The sequence below is a fragment of the Lepeophtheirus salmonis genome, chromosome 5 (assembly GCF_016086655.4).
Source record: "Lepeophtheirus salmonis chromosome 5, UVic_Lsal_1.4, whole genome shotgun sequence".
Classification (NCBI taxonomy): domain Eukaryota; kingdom Metazoa; phylum Arthropoda; class Copepoda; order Siphonostomatoida; family Caligidae; genus Lepeophtheirus; species Lepeophtheirus salmonis.
Window position 1 is genome coordinate 27,018,315 of NC_052135.2, and position 21,786 is coordinate 27,040,100.

At 29.6% G+C, this 21,786-nt stretch overlaps 1 long non-coding RNA gene across 1 annotated transcript; it reads right to left on the reverse strand.

Moving 5' to 3' along the window:
• Nucleotides 1–2,903: 2,903 nt before the first annotated feature.
• Nucleotides 2,904–16,773, reverse strand: LOC139905564 (uncharacterized). Its single transcript, XR_011780430.1, has 2 exons — nucleotides 16,565–16,773; nucleotides 2,904–3,602 (listed from the first exon to the last, which is right to left on the reverse strand). It is a non-coding gene; the product is annotated as an uncharacterized lncRNA (long non-coding RNA).
• Nucleotides 16,774–21,786: the final 5,013 nt, after the last annotated feature.

Sequence of the window (21,786 nt, forward strand, 5' to 3'; positions counted from 1 at the left end):
TTTGAAGATCAAACAACAAGAGTCGTTTTCTCGTTATTGTTATATTTTTTTGTGGAAAAAATAACATTTCATTTTTTTTAATTTAAGTTTTTTTTTCATATACTTTATTGTTTAGTAAAATAAATAAAACTTTTAGTCTAAAATAAAAATGGAAAATTAAAAGAATTCCCTTTTAAAAAAGTTCTTAGTTTTTGGTATTAAATTGAGAGGCAAGGGATGGAAAGAGCCTTTATGTATGTAGATATTATTCTATATTTATTAATATTACTCATAGAGTAGAATAATTACTTGGAAGGAAAGTAATTATTCTAGGGGTTACTCAATCTTCCTGCAAAACGAATATTACTTGATCTATACTTGCCCAAACCTATTTAACTACACGACAACTGTTTTGTCCGCTTGGAGCATTGAGGGTGCCATGAATATTACTATAAATGACTCTAAAACCTCCATGAATTCAATCTTTTAATTAAATTAACAAATTGAGTTCTGCTCAATGTAATTGGAACAAATTTAGGCAACAGGAAAATTTCATGGCAAATACAGTAGATTTGTTAAGTGACTCTCTTTCAGGTGACGTCATTCGGTGCATTTTTTGGAGTAAATGTTCATCATAAAAAGTAGTAACCTATTTTTTTTTCTTTTGATTCAATATTTATTAACACTATATTGGTTAACAGTAAAATGATTATGCTGAATGATTGCGTACACTTCCATTGGGATAATATTGTTGGATAGTAAATCGTAGTGTACATTATCATTGTGAGACAAAATTGTTGTGGGTAATATTATTGTGAAGCAAAATCATTGTAAGCAATCTAATTGTGAGTAATTTCATTGCAAGACAATATTTTATTGTAGTAATATATTATATTCGGACAATTGGACTATTGAATGATAAAAAAAATTAGACCACAGCCACTTCTCTGATCATCATGAACCACATCTAATATCCAAAAGTACATCCTGCTCTGAGATTGTACAAGTGAAGAGTCGGCTGTTTTTACTTCACCTCTGCCACGTTTCTGAGGTTCAAGGACCCCTTCTAATATGCTTTAATATAACCTGCCCACGAGTAATGCATGTGAACTGAGGGGCCGAGGCAATTTTATCTCCGCTCTCTCTCACTTATGAGCACACACACTAGAGATTACTTTATGCTTGAAATTCCTCTCTTTTAAGAATTAAATAATAATGATAACAGCTATAGAAAATAAAAATAAAACCATTCAGGTTAATACTACGAAAAGAATCACACGTGTTCTAGGTCATATGTTATACAACTCTTGTAATAATGCCCTATACACCAAATCTTTCTTTTATTGTTATAAAATAAATTTTAAGGAGTAAAAGTTTTTATTTTCCCTCTCTTGAATAATTTTGATTTTTTTAAATTCTAAGGTAGCTACTTTAATAACCTAATTTTACATATATTTATGTACACCATCTTAATAGTTAAAAGTATTACATATATTGAAAGATATTTAAATTAATTTCAGATCGAATAATATTTCTTGTATATTGTAATGATGAATTTGGATTCATAAATAATTTTGAATGTAGAAATTAATATTTATAAATTAATCGTATAATTTGAAATTATTCAAAGGATCAACCAAATTATAATTAACAGATTACCTGCCCCACTGTCTGTAACAACAATTCCTATAACCGTAACGTAAATGCATAAAACATTAAAATACAATTAATAGATAAGACATTAAAAAAGTATCACTGGTTTAAATTTCAGGGCGAAATAAGAATATTCATGGTCATTAAAAATAAATATGGAGTATGATAACATACTCCTGTCTTATCTACATTTCTTAATCCTTTTCTTTAAAAAAAAAAATGGACTCATTGCTAGTTTATAGCCATTCACGTTATTCGAAATCAGCAAATCAACATTCAAGGCATTAAAAAGAAATACGTAGAAGATAGCGATAAAAAAAAGACAAATAGTATTTATTTTTCGAGCAAAAATGATCGCTTTATCATCGATATATTATTCAAGTGTATATAAAGGTGATGTCATTAGAGGTGTCGAAAGTATTTTTGAGGGGCTGCGGTAGGGATTTCTCCAAAATTTTGACATAGTTTTTCAATTTTTTTTATAAATGGCAAATTAGACAAATAACTTTTTTTGGAAGAGAGAAACCCTTTTGGAAATTTTTTGTAAATCTCAATATTTATTAATTATTCAGACAAACAGATAATTTTATATGACGATAATTATTGTAAAAAATTAAAATTTGTTAGAGGCACTTGAATCTGCACCGGAGTACAACAGCTCTGTTATTTAATTAAGTATTTATAATGTAATTACATTTTTTAGATTCCTTAGATACGTTTTATTAGGAGGACCATTTTCCAATTTCCAAAAAAGAGGACACTTGGCGAAGGGGAAAGATGTTTAATATTTTGTATAGTTATAAATTTAAGAATAAAATGTCAGTTTTTTTTAATAAATATATTTGGGATGTTTCTTCCATTTACAAAAGATATTTTGGATATGATTTTAATATCTTTATATTAAAGAATTTGCAATGTCTTCAAAGTCGCGTTACTTGCGTTATTTGCCCCCATAAAATTTTACATTTTATTAATACCTAAAAAGTATACGGATAAGATAATAAGATGATATATCCCGGAGGGAAGAAGTTTTGATGCCCTAGTTTTGTACAGATTCAACGGTAGTTCAATGACAATAGAGTAAATAAATAGAATCCCCCCTTAAAAAGGGATATTCCATAGGGGCCTTTGCGAAGGGGTAGGGCGAGTCGATGTGATGACACTTATAATTTTTGACTATATAGATGAGGGATTTCAAACTCATTTTGGTTTGGGGCTGAATACAGATTAATCTTATCTCAAGCGGGCCAACCAGTAAAATCATTTCAAAATTGCATAAAATTTAGAACAAGTCTACTTTATTTCTTTATATTAGTCACTAAGTTTCAGGAAACACAATTTTAGCAGCCATCATAATGCAGTTTTTCACGAATTCCCCATCACTATAAGGCTTTGATGCTTAAGATATTTAGCTCATAATTAGATAACTGGCTTTCACTGATGTATCATTGGCTTTTCGATTCCAGATCAAAAAAATTTCCTCAGACTCATCATCATTTTTTACATTTTGTTTTCTCAATTATCCCTGCATGCTGTTCTATTCTTCACTATGATGAGTTTTATTATGGTGTGGAATATTGTATTATTTAAACACCGAAACTTACTGCTGGCATACCTTGCACACGAGTTTTCCACCATATAAGAAAATGTCCATTTTTCTTGAGATATCCTACACTCTCTGTGCCACTTTTCTCCTTTTTTTTAATTTAAAACATTACGTTGGTGAGGATACAATGCTAACGTCTACTAGTGTTATCCTTGCCATAATTCTACTTTCATATTGTCTGCGAGTACTTAATACTGAGTCCCTTGCGGAAAATAGAGGAATCACATATTTTAAAGAAAATTATAGTGAATTCATTCATTTATTTAAATAATGCAATGTTTTCTCCTGGGTCTTAACAAACCTCCCGTTGTTACATATCCATCCCTTGGTACATATATTTGACACCCCTGATTTAGATTGTGACCTGGAAAAAAAACAACAACATTACTTTCTAAAAAATAATTCGATATCAAATTTATCAAAAATTAATTTTTGGGGAAAACTTTTGACGACGTAATCTTATTTTTTTAATGCCACCTTATATCAAAGTCAGAAAATTTCAAAAAAAATATTTAAGCAAAAAGAAAAACCCAAGCACTGACCATGATTTACTGTACATTGTACAAAATATAATGTTGAGTTCATCTATAAGTCCCTTCAATATTTATTTTGGAAGATCTTCAACCTGCCGTAAATTTAATTATCATAATTTGTGATAAAATATGGGCCAATTTTCATAGGAAAGATAACATGGATAAAAAAAATATGTGTATATTAGACATTGAATCATGATAAGGGGAGCACAAAATCTCTTATACCGTGACTAAAGCATCATCATATTATACTCATATACATACATATATTATATCTAGGACTGGAACCATTTTCTTAAAGAAAAAGGAGGAGTAAAAAAAAACGAAAAAAGCAGAAGCACATCTCGTTGAACATACCTACTTATAGGAGCTTAGGAATAAGATGAAATTTTATGATAAGGAGATTACAACTCGTGCTATGTATAAAATAAGAATATTCGTATACGTGTATGTATGTTGTACCTATCTCTTTTAACGATTATGATTAAACATAAGGAAATTTTGTAAGAATGTTTCTCTCAAAAAATCAAAAACTAATATTAATTTTTTCTTTCTTCCTTTTTTTTGCAGTGTTTCTCTCCTACAACGTAGCCCGGTCTACCACCCAGTGAGAGATATTATAGCTTTTTTTTAAGGAAAAAAAAACCAATCTCCAATTATTGTTATTAATATTATTCAGTAACTTACTGTTGTTATTAAAGAATTTTAACTAGAAAATAAGCATAAAGTCTAATATTAACGAAAAGTATTCATAAATTTAATCAAATAACATGTCTCAAAAATTTCAATTGAAATCTACATTGGACTTTTTGAACCATGCATATTAAGATGATTTGAGTGATAAGGGCCCTATCAAATTGTACAGAAGTGGAGACTTTCTTATCGTGTTTTTTATATATAAATGAAAATAATAATGTGTAATTGAATCACTTCTCAAGCTAAAAAGTCTTCAAAAATATTTCATTGATAGCCATAACCATAAAATAAATGTAATTGTGATAGGGGGATCCTTAGCTAGAAGTCTGAGTGGAGTCTCAAGTCGATGCACACAAGCCTAAATCCTTGAATATGTATATTCATCATGTCCAATATTTGTATTGAGTCATTAGAATTCTTTTGAGCTCATTTCCTGTACATAATCATAATATTAGGCCTACAGTGTTAAGATTTTTACTTTAGTTCAGAATAAAATAGCTTTCGAATACAAGTCGAATTCCCGATATAAGTCGAGAGTTTTTGATTTAATTTGAATAACTTTAGTAAGTCTGGAGTCCAAGTTCCCACCTCTGGTAATTGTATTGAAAATATGTTATGTAGAGAAGAATTAAGCTTTCTCGATATTCCAGAACCAGTAGAAATATAAAAAATAACGCTTCATTAAATTTTGGGAGTAAGTTTGCATTTCAAATCATTTTTTTCTATTGAAATTATTACTCTGAATTTTAAATCGGAGGACCTTTAGTTTAACAAATACTGTTTCATATTCAAATTGGTCGGAAAGCTATTTTGTTTACCGAATATCTCATACATTGAAACAGGATTTGTTTTAGGAAGGGCCCCTCCTAAAACAAATCCTGTTTGTTCTACTCACAGTGTTCTAACGTAAAATAATATTCACATTTACATATACTTTGTGATTATATGGTCCAAGGGGCTGACTACAGAATAAATGGGGGTATAATTCCCTTGTCAAAAGGTATGCCATCTAATTTCTAATATGGTATACAGTGTTTGTTATCAAGCTTTTTATAAATTTGTCAAAAAGGAAATTATGTTATATAATGTTAGATGTTCAACCAATTTTTTTATCCAAAAATTTAAAATAAAAATATGGCTTCTATGAAATAAAACGTCATTCCAAAAAATTTGCCAAACAAATAAGTTTTTTGTTTTAAATTTTTTGTATTAAAACAAAAAAAAAATCATTCAAAATGTATCATACAAAAAATATATATTTAAAAAAAAAATCATAGTTTCCCAAGAAGAAAATCTTAGTCACAGCTCTGAAAGGGCTCTGCATTTTCTTTTTACCTCAACGCACCTTAGTATTTATTTTATTAACTATGCAAATATAAAAAAGAAAACTACATCAATTAAATTTAATTAAGAATAGATGACTCATAGTCATATACAGATCTTGCTTTTATTTATTTAAGATGAAACAGGTTGAATATGAGCTGATTACCCTCAAATACTTCCTCTGGGGTGGGTTATCTGTCTTAGACACTAAAATATTATTGAGATATCTTATATGTGTACCATATCTTGTTTCATGATAATGTATTATTTTAAAGATGATTTATCATCCTCTACCTACAGTATAAAAAATTTGATATATTTTACATATATTATAAATTGACAAAAATATAATGGAACAAAGTATCCAATATGTTCAGTGATGCTTATATTGTCATATGTAACCACTAATAAGGTTACGATTTCTATTTTAATATTGGGGCGGTCACTCACGTTAGGATTTGAAGGGGAGCGACAGAAGGTTAAAGCAAGGATTCGTGCACAATTCGAGATGTTACAGTACAATATTTCAACATATATCAAGTTTATGAAATAAAAGTTATAGGACGATTGCCTTCCCGAATATTAGATTAATCATTTTAAATCGAGTATAATCGTGGCCAATTTTTCATTGATGGCAATTTACCTATGGGCAATCCTCTGTACATGGAAATAAACGGCTTTATTTTATTAAATAATGTAATGCAGCTAATATTTGCTTATTTAATTATCTACAAAATACAATTAAATCCTGTCAATTCACAAGAATTAAATACAATTGTTAAGAAAATACAATAAAGAATGTTTTTACATAGTATGTACTCTTTTTTCCTTTGAAAAATGAAGATATAACATTTAGTATGTACAAAGAAAAGCTACATGTATTTTCATGTCAAATCCTTGGGAAATAGGTGTGTATAGTGCAAATAACTATTCAACCACTATAACAATAATAATAACAAAAACTAGGATCCACTATTTTTCCCAAACTACAACAAATACCTGTATCAAGTCTTCAATAAAATACATTTTACCAACAACGGTTTTATTTCCTCTTTTCCTTTATTCTTTATTCATTTTACCAGGACAAATTCAGAAGGAATTCTTTTTGAGACTCTTTTTATTATTTTCTAAGATATAAAAGCAAGATTTAATTTATATATAATATATATTAGGAGAGAGGATAAAAAAAAATATTGTGGTTCGACAATGGTTAAGAACCATAAAAAATGGTACCAATGCAATAAAAAAATTACTTCTTTTTTTAGTTATTTCTTTCTTTCTCATAAATGAGGATTTTTTTATTACATATGCATTTATATATTCTTGCAACGATTACTTTAGCCACATCACTCTATAATTAGAATCATCATCCAAATGATTTAAAATCCACTAATGGATCATTCTGCAGAGAAATCGTATATACAAAACACTTTGTGATAGATATTAATGTTACATATACATAGGTACTTGTATATGTCACGTCTCTTAATGTTGTGACTCAATTAGTTTTTGGTTAGGTATTAAGGTCTTTTTTCTAGATCGATTTGGACTGATATTTCGGTTTAGATCGAGATCTCAAACAATAGACCAAAATTTAATGGTCTTCAAATCGTGGGCCAATTTTGCCCCCTATCCAGCTTTGTGAATTGTATAAATATTATAATTTATGCAACACAATAACAAATGTGATGTTATTGTAGGTCGATATTTACAATTTTGAAACACAATTGACGTCATCAACAATTGATTGAGAGTCCTTTATGACGGAATTTTAAATTAGATCAGTCCAGACAGTACTTCTTAAAGTTAAAGAACTGATTTACTTTGATTCACAAATAATCATAACGGTCTCAGACTGCTCTAGGATTTTCAGACTGAAATCCAACACTAATATTTATGTAGTTACAAATATTTTGTATTGTAATATGTAAAGGCATTGCATGAAATAATTATTATGTTTGCTTGTGTTCAAAGAAGGATTAATCATATTTTCGATTTTGCTTCTTTTTGCAAGCAATTAGTTGCAAATTTTTTTGGAACTCGTTTCAATTGTTATTTCTATCATTCTTCGTTATTTGTAACCTATTTATGTAAGTATGCACGGAATACACTATCGAGGGATGGAAACGGAAAAATGAATATGTACAATTAGTACGCTCACAAATTAAATCAAAGAAATTTTTTCAAAATGTTGATATTTTGAAAACTTTTCATGAAATGAGATCAATAATAAGATCCTTAATGTTTAGTAACAATTATAAATGACTGAAAAGAACTGGAAAAGCAACATTAATATAAAATACTTGGCTAAAAATATTTACAATGCAGCATTTAATTTTGATATTTTTCTTTGGTCCGTAGTACATTATTTTTTATAAAAGCTTTTTCGCTTATTACATTTCCGAACATGATCTCTCTTTTCTGTTGCAAAGTTTTTGACTAATTCAGAGAGCATTTTACGAGCAATGATGTTTTCTTTACTACATAAACTATGAATTCTTCTTTGATATTATATTTATATCCATCTATATTTGCTGGGTAATGACATCAGCTTATGTAGATAGATGGTTTTCAAAATTTACAATTAATTTTTAGAGACTTTCATTTTTCCAAATTTCTTCAACGAAATTGATTACAAAATAAATATATTTATAATGGTGCAGAGAGGTCATTTCTATTAAAAATTTTAATACATTCAGCATTTTTATTCTCTTGGTATTTCAATGATAAGTCTAATCGGTCATACTTTTTTAATTACCTTTATCCATGGATATACCTCCTTGAGATTAGATAGGATCTTATGTGAACATAATATATTTTCCATTTTTTCATAACCTAAATAACTTGATTTACATTCCGGGGCAAAGCAACGATCTGGCATTCTCACAAAAAATAAAGTCCAAAGTTTAGTCAATTTTAAAAGGTAAAATGTTCATTGAAAAGAATATATTAACTTTTCATTCATTATCGAACTAGAGGGAGTATTTATATAATAGAAAATTAGACAAAAAAATATACAAAACACCTTGAGATTAGATAGGAACTTATGACGATTAATGAATGTCATGAAAAAAATATCTTCTTTTGATACTATCCTTCCCTTATAATATATATATACATTGTACAAATTAGCATTTGAGATTTACAAATATTCACCTAACCTTTAACCAGCCATGTTGTTAACTTTGTTGTATCTTTCAACTTTTCCATCAAAAAGCCCTAAATGAATCAGTTTTTACTGTAAGGGTGAGAAAAAGTGCTAATACTGCAAGTTCCTGTTGAGTCTCAAGTCTTTACTCACAAGCATAAGTCATTGAATATATTCATTGATTTCAAGTCGAATCGACCATTCTTGTATAGTGAGATCAAGTTGAGTTGCTAATCTTCAAAATATGGAATCAGCCACAAGTCGAACCGCAAGTCTTAAGTCAAAATAACTTTGGTGTTTCATCAATTCTTCTTCCAAAATATTGAATTATTATTCAATAATTCTTGAAAATTATTCAAGGCTCTTAATAAGAGTGCATATGAATTCAAATAATCAACGTTTAGACATTAATAATATAAATAAGGGAGAAAGCAGAAAAATCAAGCACTGACAACGAATACAGAATACATTTAGTGGTGTATAATAATGCTCAATAGTGCTGCATAAATATAACGCTGAAATTAAACGGAATAATATACTAGAAAAATACATTTTGTTCCTAGGATGACTCAACAAGTCCGTAAACATAAGCTATTTTTATTGGATTTTAAAAGGTTTTTAAGAGTAATATTAACTATAATGGTAAATTAAAATTATTATGATATAATAAAGCTTTCTTTGGAAGTTTTAATAAAAAGTATTCGTATTAATGTCAATAGAATGGGTTTATATGTATTTTGAAACAAAAAAACTTTATTCTACTCAAACTTCACAATTTTTACAACATTCTTAATTATTATGCTTAACAATCGTTTATATTTAAATGTGTCCTCCAAGACTTTTGAATCTTATTGATATAACTATAATTGTTAATTAAATTGTCTTGCCTAAAAAATTTTAAAAAATTCAAGAATAAGTCTATAAAAATATTAGCTATACCTAGTCAACTAAAAACATACTATTTATTATCTGGTCCCCAATAGAATTTGAATTAAGGTCCAGGTAAGGAACTCAGTCCTTATTAGTTTAATTTTGATCTGGAAATCCTAGACGGGTCTGATTGTGAGACAATTATAGTTTAATTAATGTGGTCCAACTAAAGTCTGGACCGGTTTTGTATTAAAATTCGGGCTACAAAATAAATTAATCTTAATTTTGATCTGTTAAGATAAAAATTTAGTATATGTGACATTTTATTAGCAAAAAAAATCAGTCCAAGGTTACAAACTGTGACCAGCATCGAAATATCCATAGGTCTAGAAAAAATGACTTAAGACTTATTAAATTTTTATTTGTTTTTCTAGTCCTTAAACCGGGTCATGAATATGTATTGCACGACATCTTTAACTATTTTTGAGCGGTTTAGAGAGTTTCAATCATAAAGTTGTGCACATTAGTGAAAAGCTTTTGTTTTTATCTTTCAAACGAGATATTGCAAACATATATATCTCACTTTTGGACTAATATGGAAACAAAAAGGTTGGAGATTGCAAATTTGATCCAAATCCACCGCAACAACATTGCCAACCTCAAGTCCTCATGAACAAAGAATGAAAAGAGAGAGCAGCAGCTACATCTCAGATGTGTGCGTACCGAGAAGGATTTCAAAGCCTATTGAGCACTTAGATAGTATATTATGTTGAAATGAGGTTCAAAATATGAAATTTTATCATCCAAATCATGCACACCCTGTATTTATATCCGTTGTTTTATTATTATTATTATTTTTTGTTTTATTCTTTGAAGATATAATATCCTGGAGGCATAGATGATGTTATTATTCATATTACTCCATCTTGTTCACGTAAGTTTCATTTCTTCTTCTCCTCCTTATCTTTTCCATCAGAGTAACGTGTATATGTAGTATGTATGTATTTATACTCCCGAGTCTTGAGATGATGGAGCTAGCTCCCTCCCCATTACTATGCAAATGCTTTAAGAACGGCAGCAGCAGCCCTCTTGCACAAATCCCTAAATTATGACCATTGAGGGAAACATACATTGAGCAATTAATCTCTTCCTTTTATTATAAACGATACATGATGGGTATAATTTGAATACATACTCTGAATTGTAATAAGATCAGATACTGTGTCTTGTTTTCTTTCTTATTGTGATGGTGTATAATAATACAAAATAAATTGGGGGACTCAATTCTTTAATTTATCACTTTCTAGGGGTTTGTATTGCGAAAAGAGAAGAGAAAAAATGACAAAATGATTTTAAACAAACAGAGTAGCCCATATACAGTAATTAAGTACGTACTATTCATATTGAAGTCACTTTTTTTTATCGGCATTTGATGTTTATTTTTTTTGTTCTTGGTGTCCATTAAAAATAATATAATTAGTAATGATGTTATTAATGGAAAGTTGTACAAATAAATCATCTTATAATTGATCCCATTGTCGTGGATAGCTTAAGGAGGATGACAATTATGGCAAAAATCAATTTAGAAAGTGAGTATGATGAAATATATACTCCCAATGTAACTGTTTTAAGATTTACATATACAGATGGTCCAAACTTATCACAGCTTTTTCCGGGAAAAAAGAATCTGTCTTATTTGAAATCCGCGTTGTGCAAGGACTTTTTTTAGTACTAAACTCCGTAATTTGAGGAGAAAGAGAACAATATAAACAAGGAAATGGCAAGAATTACTCCGATGTCGATCCCTAATTCTACTCTGAGTCCAACAAGGACTTACAATTACAACTCTGCAACAAATTCTAAGGGTTAGGCTCCGTATTTTATGAGCATGCACGAATTTTTAATCAGGTTTTGAATATATATTAATCTATCACGGCGTTACATCACTGGCTCACAAAAATACCCAATTTATTTTGCAGTCACACTTCATACGTCATGGCTATTTCATAGTTTATTCCTTTGGATAAATAAACGAAGGGATAAGTTATACAAAACTTACACACCGTTTCCTAAAGGACAGGAACACAATTTCTTGTTGATCCCTCAAAGTATATATATATATATTGGTCATTCTATTATTTATATGAAGAGATTTTGGCTATCTTATACAATTACAAATGCTTTTGATATAATAATTCGTAAAACAGTATCGAATAAAATTTCATCAAGGATTTTAATATTATAAAATTTATATTTATACATATATATCTATATGTAATTCATTTTAAAAATTATAGATAAATAATATGACAACGATAGTCTGGGATTACTTAAGATATAAAAAGTAGATGATATAATTGACTTATTTGGCAAAATACCGGAGGATTTTTTTTTGCATGATAAAATAAAAATAACGATGTATTATTTAGGAAAATATGTTTCCTACTTAGGAATTAAATAATAATGACAACTACGAAGGAATAGAAAATTCATTCTTCAGCTTACCAATTCCAAAAAATGGGCCATCTAAAAAATTAGTAATGCTGGGTACTACATTTAGTTTATTAATATAATTGCTTTTGTGGTTAACTAAGAATAGTGTAAAAAATAGCATTTATATAAAGTAACTATTTGATTAAAAGATTTTGATAATTATTTTAATTTAGATTTCACTATATTCTTGGAGAATAAGTAATTTTGTATTTCTTTTTTACACCTTTTTTTTAAATAGTATATTTTCTTCTTTATTGGTCACATTGGATCATAAATACAATGAAGCGTTGTAAAGTTATGATTATATACTCCTAACGTTTTTCGGACAGTATTGTGCTTGGACAGTTAAGTCGCAAGTTATTGCGTTGAATATAGAGGTCTCAAAGGAAGAAATTCACCATATTATAATACTTTTTACTAGATGAAAGGGCAAACGTATTATATCTGAAGCGGATTATGACTGGCCATAATAAATGGATAACTTACTTGAATGTCAAGCTACAGAGATTGCATTCAAACCCCAATAAAGCGGTCCAGATGGTGGCCATGCATGGATTGACTGCCAGGAAAGTGTTCCGGTGTGTTTGGTGGGATTGGCAGGAAAAATCTACTATAAGCTGCTCCCTTATGACTCAAACGCTGAATTCTGCCCTCCACTGGGAACAACTCGACCGTTTAAAACTGGCAATCGAACAAAAGAAGCGAATATTGGCGAATAGGAGATGAATCGTGTTTCATCAAGTCCGGATGCTTCAAATTCTGCATCAGATATGAACAAGATGCATGTTTCCTAGAATGTCTCACTCCATATTGAAAGCCATCCAAATCCTTTAAAATTTATGAAACTTTAGACTGGCAAAGCTATTCCTTCTCGCTATACCATCACAAAGTAATTGGAGTCCCTATGTAAATTAATGTCGTCAAAGATTACGAAATTAGTTTCTTAGTAATGATAATCTTCTTATCTTGGAAGAAACTATGATGAATGATTGCAGTATTGATTAGTTCTCTGTATGCTCATGGTTAGGTTTTCCTTATTTCATAAGCTTGAAAGATGTTAAGAAGGATGACAATAAAACAATTGAAGTCAAAAGTCTTAACAACATTTTCAGCTCAGACTTCTTTGGCAAGAGACTAAAGGTTTTCATTATCGATGTCATAGATTAATGTATAAAATCAGTCAAATACCTGAAGCAAAATTTCCAAATAATGTTGCACAGGCTACATTTCGTAGTCACTCAAGGGACTCGAATTCTCGGAGTTGTGTATCTAGAACTGTGAAGGTATACCTTCAATGGATCTCAGGCCAAATTATGAGTTAACTCTTTCAACGAATTTTTATGTGTATTTTTCTATTATGATAGAATTACATTTTAATATGTAACTTCATTTCTTAAATAAAGCGTGAAAGTGACGTACTTTCATTTGATTTGTAATAATTAAGAGTTAAAAGGATTTAATCTGCAATTGAACTATACATAGAAATTAGAACATTCAAATTTGATATCTTCAAAATACTATTAATTTATCATGATTATGATCCAAATTTTAAAAAAATCATCCATTAATTATATTTTTAAGGACCGGAATATTTATTGAGAGAATCACCACTATATGTATTATCAAAATATATTCCTTTTTATTGTTATGGTTCATGTTATTAAAATTTTCCGAGATTGTTTTTTTAATTCAACTATTTTGTGACATTGCTAATGTTTTGAAAAAAAAAAATAGCTACCATATGATATAATTCATAATATTCCTTTAATGTGTTAATAATTAAATCTTTTAAATCCTTTTTATTTTATTTTATTGAAATTAGAAGGATAAAATACATATTATTATATTTACATTACTTTATTGAAATGATAAACACTACGTTAAATTTATTAATGCTAAAAAAATGCTTAATATAATTCAAAATGTGTTAAAGTTCACCGCAATGGTTCTTAAATAACGTAATTTTTCGTTTGGGCTGTAATCTTATATTTGATTTATAATTCTATAATTCAAATCCATATATTTTTTGTGGGGGGTCGTATGTCATCAGTGATGACTCATCACCATTGTCCATGTCACACTTCTTTTTCTTGGGCAAGGTATCTTCATTTTTTAAGTATTAAATCAATTTCCATAAGTTTGGATGTATATTAGTAGTTGAACTTTGAAGCCCATCATGGAATCCCTCCATACTGTTGTTGGTCCTCATCATTCCTCTTTGAGACCTTTCGTACATGTTCCATAATTTGATTTGAAATGTCGCTTCTAATCTCCTTCGTTTATCACCATGACCCCCTTCCCCTCCTACATAGTGAAGTTCAAATACGAGACAATTTCTTGGGTATGTTGTCATCGTCTGTTAGTTCAACAAAACCCTCGACAACGTCATACTCTGGCAAAATGCTAAGGCTGTTAAACATTTTATTTTGTTATTAAATTCTGAGTCTGTAAGATATATTCTTTTAAGGCCAAGATCGACTACAGGTCGATAAATATTTTTCCCCATATAAAATTGTAACAAAAACTTCACTAAAAGCATTAATAATAGCCTTCTCAAAGTCTACCATCAAAGTATCAGGATTCAAGGTAGAGCACAAATTCTTCAAGACAAAGTCTCAAGACTTCAAGTTTTGAGGGATTCGAATGATGGTTAATGCTTATGCTCTCTAATAACATTACAGACTGATATTTCATCATTTTGAAGGACAGTGATTACTCTTACTTTACATCCAACACTTTCACACTTCCAGTAACTCTTTTCATTATATTTTTTATCTATTCTATAGACGTAATTACTATTATCTATCAATTTAAACCCACATCTATTACATTTAACTAACCTTACCATTCTTGCTGCCTTTCCTAAAAAAAAAAAAACTAACAACTAAATTTCGAAACAAATTATATAATTACATAATATCCATGACCCAAAAATACAGTAATTCAGATTTACTTGATAGAATGATAAAGTAAAACACTCAATTTGTAAATAAATGAGCCAACAAAGAAACAAAGTACACGTGTAAAATAAATTCCAGGAGGAGGCTAAAGCCTCTTATTTATTCCTCATTGAGTACTACTATATAAAATTTGTTCCAGAATATTTGCATAATGATAAAATTTAAGTCTATTAATTTGTGATAAATTGGATATCTTGTATTGGTCAATGTCAAGCCATACGCTCTCTTCCAGAGACTACAATGAATGTCACAAATCTGAATATAATAAATCAAAATATGTTTACTTAGGATTATCAGAACATGAGTATTATGTACAAGTTAGTATTTTAAAATTTAAACATATTAAACATAACATACTAAAACATTTGAGTAAAAAGAGAGACAAATTTTAAACTAAAACCTACACATGAAAAAAAAAAAGCAGATCGTATTTCTCTTTAATTGAAAGTTAGATAGATTTCACAGAACAGTTTCATAAATGCTTGAACAAGGAAAACTAGCATTTAAAGTATAATACCGTTAAGGGAAATATAAGTCACCTGAAATCATTGAAAACATAAAACCTTCCCATAGAGTTGACTCTAAGCATACGTACTGCAATTGACCAAGTGTCGAATATATTTATTTAAAGACATTTCTATAGTATTTAAATATGTATATATATTTATTCAATAAATTAGTTAACAGATGGAATTTAACACTCACAAAGGACAATTATTAGAAGTGAAGTGACATATTCAAATGTAAAATGTACTAGAAAAATACACATAAAAAATCGTTGAAATAATTAACTCATAACTTGGTTTGAGTTCCATTAAAGGTATATGTACATTCACAGTCCTAGATACACAACTCTTGAGTGTTTCGTATATTTTTTGTGTAAGAAAGGTTTACGAAGAGACAAAGACCATCGTTCTCATCTTTTTATTCAGATTCCAGATTTGATCACCTGTAGTGAGCTTTACAGTTTTCCTAGCTTACGTGTCTCCTTTCCTTGTGCTCTCCTACGACCTGACCTTTGAGTTTGCTTGTTCGTCCATCCATGAATATGTTCAAATATAAATAATCCATCATGTCGAACGATAATTGATAACGGATATATTACGAATATTACTTATAAACATTTCGTCCATTCGATTGAATCACTGTCGTGTTTGTTTATTATTTAATTTATTTAAAGTACTAGAACGGTAAAAGATCGATAAAATGTTATTCGGCAAATTGTCCTTAGCCAAAAATGTTTTTTTTCGGCCAATTGTACGCTCACGTTATAAAACAACCCATTAATTTAATTTTCACATACCTTACATCGTAAAAAATAGTTCATCATAACACTTGGCAAATTCTGGAGTCTCTGGCAGAATTCCAATTCGCACGTTTGATGGTATTGATCCATAATTTCCTTTGATGGATGTCTTTTGGAAAATTAAACATTTTTATGGAAGATAAGCCCATAAAAATGTCTTTTTACTCGAAGTAGATCTATTATTACAACACACTGCAGTATTTACAATCTCGAAAAATATATTACAATGAATAAGTATTGGCTAATTTTGATTAATAATTAAATTAAGTTCAGAAAGAAGTTCAAAAAATCCCTTCAAGACTTTTAAATTATACCTTATGGCAGCTCCCAATTTTAAGCCAATCAGCAAAGAGAAGGAAAAAACTTAATCTTCCTGAGCTGATAGTCCACTTTCTCCCTCGAGTTACTTGTCACCTTGTTTAAGACACAAAGACAGTGGTTATCCATGTCGGAATCCGCTAAGGAGTGTGTAACAACTCGCCTGCCGAAGCAACTAGTCCTGAAAATGGATGGCGCTAAAGCGTTTCACTCATACCCAACCCTTGAAGTACTGAAATTTATTTTTCGATTCAAAGGGAACACAAATTTTCACCAATGAAATTAAACATAGAATATAATTTATCTTTGAACGCAAAATCTAAAACTGATCTCAGTTTTTCTCTGGGTCGTCAGGTTTCAGAAAAAATAGTAATTCGAGACTATTATCGTTCAGAGACATTTTTCATCATCAAGACAATCACCAAATTGAAATAAAATGAATAAAACCAGGCAAAAAGGTATTTTATGATTATAAAAGTGTTTTTATTGATTCTGTATTTACTTCTGAACTTGGCATATTTCCATTTTTAGGCTGAAAAATGATAGAAACGACACTCTTCTTGAGACCATTATAATTTATTCATCATTCATAGTGATAAGGAGTAAGATAGCTCATATTATAGAAAAATATATCATCTTTTATTTAAAAAATATGGATCTCCAAGGACTTCAGTTCGATTTTGTATTTTTTTGAGTGACCCCATTTTTTAGGGGGGTGAACTGACAAATCGAAAAAATTATCTTAATATTGTTTACTATTTCAATGTCCTCATAATGACGTCAAACCTGTAATAATAGTATAAATATCATAACATAATACCACGCTTCGCACAAATTCAAATAAAATAATTATTAGTTACTAATTAGGTATATTTTGAACATTAAAATTCTCTACTCCTCATGAATGGATCTCTTCTCTCAAGTCATAAGTCATAGCTGACTCTATACGACTCATACCTTTTCAGCCTTTTTAGGTCATTTTGAACTTACTAAGTAGCAGAGCACTGTAAGCTCAGAGCCTGCAGCAGATAATAACAAATGCTATCTTCTCTCTCTAGAAAATTTATGTGGACGTATTGGAATTTTCTTTGGGTACAAAATCTGAAGAATGTTTTCCAGCACATCCTGAGGAATATATTCATATTAAAACATATCAAGGTAAGATTATATATTTCTTGACTACGTTATCTATTATGCTATTGGTAATGATTATTTTGTTTCATCTATTATAGAGCTTTTGCAAAAATTGAAAAAGGTAAAAGACATGAATTGCTCTCGTTAAATTCAACTAGAAGTTGGAAAGGAGATGATTGTTGAGCTGAAGAAAAAAATTCATCAAAGAGGGACTAGGGTCCGTAAATGCGAAGAGAAATATGTATATCTGAAAAATTCCCTCATAAATATTTAAAACTGAGACCAGATAAATCTATTGAGTGAGACCTCAAAAGTGAGGGCATATTCAGATAAGACGATTAAGAAATCTCTCCAATTGAGGCTATCCTGTGGGACAAGTGGCCATCAAATATTAATTAGTCATGGGTATCCACTTCCAAGCAATTGGACTCTACAGCGAAATCTGAAGCACATCGATTTTCAACCAGGAATCCTCCATACTGTAATGAACTTGCTCCAACTGAAGACCAAAACCATGGAAGATAGCAACAAGTATTGTGGTATTGTGATGGACGAAATGTCGATTAAATCAACTCTCGAATATGATGTTGGTGACCAATTAGTAAGAGGTTACGATACCGTTAAGCCGTCAAGTGATGAGTTGGCCACACATGTTCTAGTATTTGCATTAGTTGGAGTCAAAACTCGTTGTTAGCAGGTCGTTGCCTACCATTTTACTGGATCGAGTTTCAATAAAGAAGATGCCGCCTTGGCTTTAAAGGAAATAACAATTGCTGCTCATAAGCCCGGGTTGATAGTCATCCACATAACATCCTGCTTGATATAATAAGAAGTTCGACACCTCAATGTAGGATTTGGTAGAAAGTATAATTCCTTTTTGTACTAGCTTCCAAGTACAGTACATTCATTTTTGTTTCCTATTCCTATAGAACTAATTAATTTATTAAAATCTTGCAAGAAAATCACTGCCGAATAAAACTTATTTATGTTGGTCTTACTTAGCGCTGTTCCCAAGTTTCTTGATGTCATTAAATTAAACCAGTGACCAACTTGCTCACAAAACCAAGCAGCCCTTAAATAAGATTCCGGATAATCAAATTTATCAACCAAAAATCTTATTCCACTTCCAGTTTCATGACTAAGAAGGTCTGAAGCAAATAAAACTTTCATCTTTTCAAAATTTCCAAGATTAATACTCTTGGTAGAAAGACGAGGCTGGAATTTGGCTCCCGATCTCTTTGGAATAGTATTAAATCTTGGAAGGGCTGTAATGATATCGTAGATGAGGGGAATTTATACGTAGAGACTATGTCTGCTGCCAGTGTGATATCTTGGCCATTAGTAAGATGGTTACGTAATTTTTTTTAAGATATGAGGAACATCAACAAAAATGAAAAGATCCTTCAAGGAAGAAACGGGATTAGGAATTTTATTCCTATTGATTAAAATTCCTTCTAAACTCCTTGATTACAAGGACCCATATCTGATGTTATATCAGAAGAGGATAAACAATCAATAAAAACACTTTCATAATCATAGAATCATTTTACATGAGTTTTATTCATCTTACTTCAATTTGGTGATTGTCTGGATGATGAAAAATGTCTCTGAACGATAATAGTCTCGAATACTTCTCAAACATGACAACCCAGAGAAAAACTGAGATCAGTTCTGGATTTTGCACTCAAGGATAAATTATATTCTGAGTTTAATTTCATTGGTGGTAATTTTGACCCTCTAATTGTTCACTGTGTTATGTTTCAAGGAGTAGTCACTAGAAATTAACTTTGAAAAAAATATTGTCTTCTTTTTACATCATGTCAGATGACTTTCTTATAAATGAAAGAAATATAAGATTTTATGAGGAACAAAAGTTGTGAAACTACTTTAAATAAAAGTAAAATGAAAATAAAGCAAGACCAAAATCAAAAAATATTTATCAAAATATTATAATTATTTAATGTTGTAAAAATTAATAGTGCTTTAAGTAAAAAATATACTATGATACGAGCAAATTGCAACCTGTATCATCTGCTAATTTTCATTTTATATTCGATATATACTAGTCAATAATAATATATTTTTCTTTTATTATTTTCATAATTTCAAGGAATTTAAAAACAGCTCTAATATATACAGTGCGTTAACATCAAAACAATCTTAAATATAAAAGAAAATCCTAATTTATATATACATTATACATCAATATTTCATAGACATTTTACTGTTTTAACTAACTGTAGGCTTTGTATTTAAGTTTGCAAGATGAGTTAAGGTACCCAAGAATGTCAGCTATAGTTTATAATCCTTTATTTTGGTTATATTGGCCTCGATATAGGCTATCAATTTGTAAATCTTTTATTGTAACAATCAATTTTGGATACTTTAAGTGTCATTTACGGCGCCTCCAAAGGACAAATAAGAATAATTACTTGATACAAATGAACAATGATTCGTCGAAGAATAACAATGTAATTAATACTCAATTTTGAGACAAATTATTTACAGTTTGCTTGACTTGAATGTGCCCCACACATATAAATCAACTTAAGACTATTTACCATGTCTGACAAGAATTCAAATTAACATTAATTGATGCATACTTATGTTTTCTTGTTACAGTAATAGGAATACCACTGTTTTATACAATATCGGGTCTATAACTAGGGAGGGGGGGGGGCTGACTCTAACACCCTGAATAAAATCTTATAAAGTTTGACGAAAAAAATCTAAGTTTTGTTTTGTTGTTGGCAACTTGAACAGTATTTTTTTGTACTTTCTGGAACTCTCATCATTATTCTATTATCCTTTCATTCTTGAGGGGAGAACATCTTAGTGTAAAATTTTGACCACGAGCGTGTGTTCATGAATCACGGAGAGTAATGCTGATAATTTGTCGGGTAGTTATAAACTAGTTTAAGTCCCTGAGTAGAATTCAGTATCGAAAACAGAGGAATTCCTGCTTTTTTTCTTGCTAGATAACGAATGACACTAGTGTTTATTCCTTTTATAATAGCTAATTTAATGAAACGGAAAGGTAGCTAAGCTGTTCTCCTCTCAAATGTTCCTGAAATGGTTAATTTTCGGTTTCTTTTTTCAATACACCAAAAATGCTTACGATTTACAACCTTATCAAAATACATCAAATTCAATATGAAATAATGTAACTATAATGTATTGAGACAAATGAGTCAGATATGCTTTAATTTCATCAACAAATTGATCAAAATCATTACAAGTATTTGTTATTGTCACTTTTAATCATACAAATTTAACGATTATCATATTTTTTTATACTCAATGTTATAAAAAATTAATGTCAACATTACACTAATAATGCTTCATGGAATAGGATCTGAACAAATCGGAAAAGTGACGTTCCAGACACTGGCGGAAGTAAAAAATCACAACATACTATTACGTCAATGGTATTATGTGTTAGAATAGCTGAAAAAATGATTCAGTTTTTTTTTTCAGGTCAGTTAATTCATGTAAGAATTCACGTAACTTCTTTCTATATACATTTTCAGTACATCTCCCTTCTATTTAGGTACGTAAAACTCTCGAAAGGTCCACAGTGAATGTTGAATTATGAAAAAAGAATTGCTTTCATGAAATAAATTTACGTTGAAGAAATACATGGGAGAGTATCAGTTTTTACTTGTGTACATTATTCTTTAACTATATATAAAAAGATCATTTTAAATTATATGAAATCAATTAATTTTTAAGAAGAATATGTGATGTAGGCAACTGAGTGTTACTAT